Raw genomic sequence first — 7,306 nt, forward strand, 5'->3', positions numbered from 1 at the left:
TGAGAAGCTGAAAAGTCCTCGACTAGTGTAAGCACTACTTAGCAACAGCTAAAACATTGGTGTGTTATCAACATTATTCCCATACTAAACCCAAAACGCAGCACTGTACCAGCTACTAGGAAGAAAATTAATTCTATCCCAGCTGAAACCAGGACAAGATCTTCTTCCTTTAGACTGGCTTGAAAGGCAAGTGCTGCCCCTGCAGGGAAAACAGAAAATCCAGTTTGAGAAAGAAACTTGTGACCTCCCTGGGTGCCAGCACCACAGGAGGACAAAATCCCCAAACCATTTGGAAATGGCAATTCCCAAATCATGTGAGGTGATGGATAAGTACAGGGTGTGACCAGAAAAAGCCTCCAGGATCAGATCCTGGGACTGAGCAGGAAGGAGAGCTGTTGCTACATGACCGCAACATCTCTGGGCTCAGCAGAAAACCATGCGAGAGCTTGACTAGGAGCCTCCACATATAATTTTGCTCCTGCTCCTTGGATGCTGTGGAGGTGACACGGTCCGGAGCTCAGTGGCCCAGCACAGGGGGACAGCCCTGTACCTGTGCACAGTTTCACTCCAGACAGGTTTTTCTGGGTCTCCAAATGAGGTGACTTGAAGACGATCTGGGGGCATCATCCTGTTTTTCAACTTGACACAGGGTGGACGGCAGGTTAAGGGGTGGAGCGTGCCCTTGTGCTCTGCACTGGGGAGGCCACGTCTGGGTACTGGGACCAGTTTGGGGCTCCAAGGGATCTCCAAAGCAGAGCGAGCCTGGGAACACCCTGGCAGTGGTGGGTGGTGGCCAGGGCATATGAGGAGAAGATGGAGGAGCTGGGCTTGCTCAGCTGAAGATGAGGAGGCAAAGGGGGATTCGACAGCATCTCCCCCTGCCAAAAGGGGTCCTGGAGACGCCGGGACCAGACTCTGCTCGGAGGGGCACAGTGAGAGCCCCAGACACACTGGCACAAGCTGCAGCATGGGAAACCCCAGCCATCCCCAAGGAAACAGCCCTTATCCGTGCAAGAGTTGGGGAATCCCCATCCTCGGGGATGCCCCGACTCACTTGGACATGGACCCCAGTGACCTGCTGCAGCTGCGTTGTTGACTCTGCTGAGAGCGGGGTCGGGCCAGAGGCCCCAACCCCAGGGTACCTCCAGCCTGTGATGGCACATCTGACTCCGTCGTGGGACAGTAGTTTCGAGGTGACCTTCTCCAGGACTTGCTGGAGAGCGCAGAGCTCTATGCTGGCTGGGAATTACTCCTAGCAGATGGATCCAGGGAATTATTGAATGACTATGGTAGGATGGAGCTGGGACTTCACCAATTCTGCATCTGTGAAGTACCCAGTCCCCATTTGTCTTCCTTCAACGTAACTTATACTGCTTTGCCCCAAGAAATCTGCCTCTTCCCAGCCTCTGCCATGCTGCAAATTCAGCCTTGAGCACTTGCAAAGCCATTTCCTCCCATTTTCCTACAATTTTAGCATGCTGCTCTGAGAATAAACCTGCTGGCAAAGTGAATACAAGGAGCATCCACGAGGTAATCATCTCTTTTGAAAGCTGGGAGCTAATCGGGGCTCCCCGAGTCACTGCAAAGACACAGCTGTTTAACTGCCCCTGTGAAATCCCACCTCGGTGCTGCTGATTTCACACAGCAAGGTTTTCTTCTTCTAACTCCTGCCCACAGCCTGGTTGAGGTAACTGAGTTTTAACCATTCCATAATTAACACCTCTTAGGCGGCTGTAGAGCCCTGTGCTGCCGGACCTGCCCGAGCATGCAGGCACGGTCTGCAGGGAGGAGGGTGCGGTGGTGCCGGCTCGAGCGGGTCGGCTCCGGTCCAGGCTCAGCTGAGCCCTGCTAGTGTGTGTGTGTATGGAAAAACACAATTCATCCTTTTGGGGAGAAGCATAGGTTTTACAAGGAAATGGGCAACCAGAGATGTGCAGCACAGCAACGATTCAAATCCACTTTTACATTTATTTATTTACAGTTAATGTTAGGGGTCCCAGAAAAAAAAAAGCTTTTTGAATGAGCAGCACTAGCATTGTGGGGAAAATCAAGGGCTGCAGCATGTAAGGTGCAGTTTTGATATAAGTTTCAAAGCAAATCAGATCAAAACTCCTACCACAGCCTGCAAGAGCACAGAGATAACGGCCCTTGTTGAGTTGCTGTCGTAATGCTGCTGTATCTGTCTCTTTGTATCGCTTGCTACCCTCCTACATGGACAGGGTAGCATGGTGCCCTCCATCAGCCGTGCTCCTCATTTTTGACTCGGCCAGAGGGGCGAAAAGTGCATGCCAGCTCTGGCGTTAAAATCCTCCCAGTGAAAACCACGGCTAAAACAATTTGCTCCATAAACTGGCCTGGGGCCTGTTCTGGTAAGGAGCGACGCACAATGTGGGGAAAGCGTTGCGGGTTTCGGCAAGCCTCGTCGGGAGCAGGCACTCACTCCTTGAAAGAGGAGGCAGCACAGAGCGTTGGAGCCAAAGATGACAGAGAAAAGGGGGTGAGGGATACGAAAAGCCTGGGGGCCGCCATTCTCAGGGAACACGCCACTGCCTGAAAAGAAAACATCTTTTTTCCCTAAGAAGAGCAGCAAACTCCGTTAGCAGTGATGGAAATAGGGAGGAGAATAACCTCCTGTGGTTGTTGTGTGCTGTGGCATGGGCGTCCCCTCGGGATGCCGTCGAGAAGCGTGTCGCTGACTGAAGGGGCTGGGAGCGGCAATATCTGCAGTGGGAGACATGGTACCATCGGCTCTGACCCACTCTCAGCCCCATGGCTACTCATCGTCTCCCACCTGTGTCTGCGTGGTGGCAAGTCTGAGCTGCAGCTTTTATTCCCCAGCCATTTTTACGGGATACCCTGTCACCCCCTTCATTATCCAATGGGAAATGCCTAACATGGTGCTAACGGAAATGTTGTATGGATCCATTGAAGGGATGAAATGGTGGTGCCATGGGCTGTCCTATTTCTGCTCCCGAAGCCCATGGGCACGTCCAGTCCCCAGGACCTGGGGAGAGCAGTGGCCCAGTCCAGCCGGGACACTCTGCTTGCAGGTGGGATGCTCTGGGCAAGTCAATGACAGCCCTGCGCTGAGCACAGTTGGCCTCTGGAAAACCTCGTGGGTCCTCTCTTGATAACTGTTGGCTTGTTGTCTCCTTTTAATTGTCTTTTCTTCCTTCTTTTACTGTCTTTCACGCCTCTTTTTCATTTTTCTTTCTTCTTCTATTTAAATGGGGAAATGGTTGCTATTGCCCTGCCTCTGTTAAGCATTTCTCCTTTTATTTAAAATTTTGTCACATTTTCCCCCCAAGACACATGCTGTTTTAATCAGGCGCAATCAGCCATTAAAAACAGATTAATTAAAGAAATGAGTTTATGTATTTTTCTAATGATCTGAAACGAACAGGAGGAAAACTCTACAATCTTGCATTTATAATGCTGTTTGTCTGCAACAGATCACCGGATAATATTGCTGCTGATCTGAGAAGATGATGCCATCTCACCATTAATCACTTGCTTGAATAATAAAATAGTGTTTGGAAATAGATATTTTGGTCTCTTTGACCATTTATACTGCAGTTAAGAGCCCTGCTTGTAGTTTCTTAAAACCATGGCAGGTGAATGCAGCGTGCCCTTTGCTTGACTCCATTCAGGATGTATTTAATTCTTATTTTTTGCTCTGTTGCCGCTACTGTTGTCCTTAACACCACTTGGCACCATCAGGGGACAGGGACAAAGCCCCGTGGGACTGTGATGCGCTGTACAAATTTGGTGCAATGACTGCTCCAGCTGTTTCTATTTCTAAGGCTTTTAAAAACGTCATGGTCAGTGCAACCCCATCTAACTTCAGGGTTAGTGTAAAGCCACTGAATAAATGATGTCATATGGTGCCAAAATGATACCAAAATGATACCACGAAGGCACTGAGATGATGATGCCATTTAATGTTAAATGGTATCATGGATAAAGCCATTAAATAAATGATGCCACCTACGTAAATTCTGCAACCTACATAAATGATGCCACCTGATCTGATGTCATAAATACCATCAGTGAGTAAATGACGTCGTATGTTATCAAGTGAGGTCGTAAATGAAGTGACTGGGTAAATGGTCATTGCTGTACTGAAAGATGTACCTACGGTGAGCGTGGTAAGATGAAGAAGGTTATTGAAATTTTATTTAAGTTAGTTTAATATTAATTCATTAATAAAGTATTAGTGTGCTAATAGTAGATGTATTACATCTAAATAAAAATATCTCTTAAAATTGAATATCACTAATTTATTAATTATTGATCAATGCCTAATGATTATTAATGATCGTGATCTATTAGCATTTTACTGTTCACTCATTCATGTGTACGTCGATTTTGATTAATCAATTTAATCAAAGCACCAGCAGGAGAAACCCCCAGCTGAGTGGAGCTGTGGGTCGTCCCCTCCCGCTCCCGCAAGGGCACCTCCGTCCCGCAGGGAGCCACTCGAAATGATGTTACCCAGTGCTGGCACACTCTCTCAGCATCTTCCCTGCCCTTGGCGCTTGAGGACTGGTTGTAGCCCGGCAAGAAAGGTTGTTTTCAGGAACACAAGTGGCTCAGCAGGATTAAGCCCAGGCAGCAGCCCGGGACAGCTATTTCTAAGCCTCTTGGAAGCCCTTTGTCATTCTGTCCCAACAGGGAGGCCGAGCTCCCTGGGAATCAATTTGCACAGCCTTCAGGTTCATATTATTTGCTGGAAAATGCCCATACTAGGGGAACAACCCCAGAAAGGGGGAATTTATTATACGATTACCCCGGGGGGAGTGTCAGCGACATTAATCCTATTATAGCATTAGTAGGACAGGGTCACAAGAAATGATAGTCGGGGAGAAAACAGAGCCCTACCGAAAAGCAGGAACCCCTGTTAGGAACATCCCTGTCTTGATAGCATCACAGAAGGGGAGCAAATAGAAAGATATAATGTGATGGGGATTGTCAAGTCCCCCACAGGCTCCACTGTCCCAAGGAGGATGCACCGGCACTCCCAATGAGCCTTTTCGTCCCTGGCGTGGCTAGGTGGGTGCTCGGCACTTACAGCAATGGTGAAGCCTGGCATTGCTTCCAGCAGGTCCCTTCTGCCTTCGCCATCAGCTTTCCTGTTTTCCAAGGAGAAATGAGGCAGGAAGCGGTGAGCTGGCCCAGTTCCCTATTCCTAAACCCTTCCTGGTGCAACTACACTCATGCAAGCCAGCCTTGCAAAGCTTTGGTAAGAATCAGATTTTAAGCCTGGTCAACTTGGAAAAAACCAGAACCAAGCAGCCGGTATTAAATCTACTCACAAATAAATCCCTCCTCAGGGATGAGAGAATTGAAGCCATCGATGCCTGGGTTGTCTTCAGAGACAAACCCAAAAAAAGATGAAGACACTGAATTAAAAACAAGGTCATGGCAACGAGACCGAGGCAGAGGAAAGGACCTGCCTGGAAGTGGGCAGGAAGGGAGAGTCATTTGCAAGCTGTGTCGGTGATACATGTGGGGTTCGGCCTCTCTGAAAACTCCTTGTTTAAGGCGGTATTTTGTTAGCTCAGAGGGTTTACAAGGTGCTTTCTTCCTCTGTGGGAGAAGATCAAAGAGTTCGGGCTCAGCTCTGGAGGACTCTGGTCCTGTCCATTCACCTGGAGAAAACCTCCTCTGCCTGCACAACTGGCTCAGCACTGCCAAAAAGTTGGGTGACCCAACACTGCACCTGCATTTCTCACTCATTTCCATGATGACTTCCAGGAGATGTCAAGTAAAGAGTGGTAAAATAGTGTCCAATACAATGCTCAGACTCTGGTTTCCTGTTCAGATGAAAGAGATGCATTTATATTTAGCCCATGAGTGCTGTACACAGACAACCAGGTAAAAAAATGGATTGCAAATTATTTGCCTGGGAGAAAAGTCAAGTGAAATCTCGTGCTGGATTTCCCCAGCACCCTTCTCCTAAGTCATCCTTTTCCATCTGCGTTTCCCCTCCTAACTGCTAAGCGGTTTGCACAGGGTGAATGCTGTTGCCTGGATCCTGAGGTCAAACAAAACTCGCTCCCTCTTCATCAGCACTGATGAAAAAGTGTAAAGAGACGCAGGTCATGGCAGATCTCAAAATGTAACTTTCACACTGGCTCTAAATTTGAGTTTTATCACACAGAGAATTTTCCCTCTGGATGGCTAAACTACATTTTAAGAAACTGCAGTATTCGGTAGTTCTTTACAGAGGACCAGGACACCATTGTGTTTCACCTGTCCCAGTGCATAAATTACTATTTATGCAAGCTTAATTTTGATTTTGCTTGGGTAATGCCTGCAACCACTCATTTATTAGGATAAGTCATGAGGGTTTTTATATGTTTACATGCCAGGATCAGCAAAAACTGCCTCTTCCTCGATGTTACTGTGACATACCAGCACATCCAGTCCCTCCCATGTGTGTTTTCATCCTCCTGCCGCCTGGGAGAGGGGCAGCTGGATGTGGTGTGGCTCTGCTATCTGCACGATCTGCTAGCTAGCAACCACCTTAGAGAGATAATAAATGCCTGAAATACGGGAAAAGTTTTAATCAGACCTTTCACATCTTCCCACACTGGGGAACAGACCCTCAGGAAACCAGGCTCAGCGCACGTGGGTATCCCCACTGCCTCTGTGGGCACTGCAAAATGCTTTTGACCTTTTTGGATAGAAAAAACCCCAACTTTTTTTGTATTAACAAGGCACAGTTTGCGAAGTGCGAGGTTTGAAAGCGGATGTGAAGTGTTAGTGTTCATGAAACTAAACTTTACCCTCTTTCTACCTAGAGAAGATGACATCCAGAGGTCACTCCCAAGGTAAATTGTTCTGCGATTTTAACTAAGATTTTATTAATAACTGCTGACTTCTCGTGTCTCCAGAGCTCTTGATGTTACGATGAAGAAGGTGAGCAGAAGCCCAACAGCCAGTAACAGCCCCTGGAGACTGAAATAAAAGCAGATGCCAGAGTTTGCTCCAGCAGCGCACACTGTGGTCTTGCAGCTCTCAGGACAGGACCCACTTGCACCAGCCCTGGATTGCATTTTCTGTGTGGAAAGGGAACATTTCCCCATGCCGGTGGGGAGTGCAGCCTCACCTCCTGAAGGACAAGGCCACGTCTGGCCCAGCTCTGTCACACCAGCCAGATTTAGTATGAGAACTTCTCACACCCTGCTGCGCCTCATCTGCTTGGAGTAAGTTATGCTGATGCCAGGTTTTAATTTTTTCTTGGCTACCTGCTCTCAGAAAGCTTCGAGGTAGCTTATTTTAAGGAAAATTTGTGGTTTTC

Source organism: Aptenodytes forsteri, unplaced genomic scaffold, assembly GCF_000699145.1.
Source record: "Aptenodytes forsteri isolate BGI_AS27 unplaced genomic scaffold, ASM69914v1 Scaffold320, whole genome shotgun sequence".
In the NCBI taxonomy this organism is placed as follows: Eukaryota; Metazoa; Chordata; class Aves; order Sphenisciformes; family Spheniscidae; genus Aptenodytes; species Aptenodytes forsteri.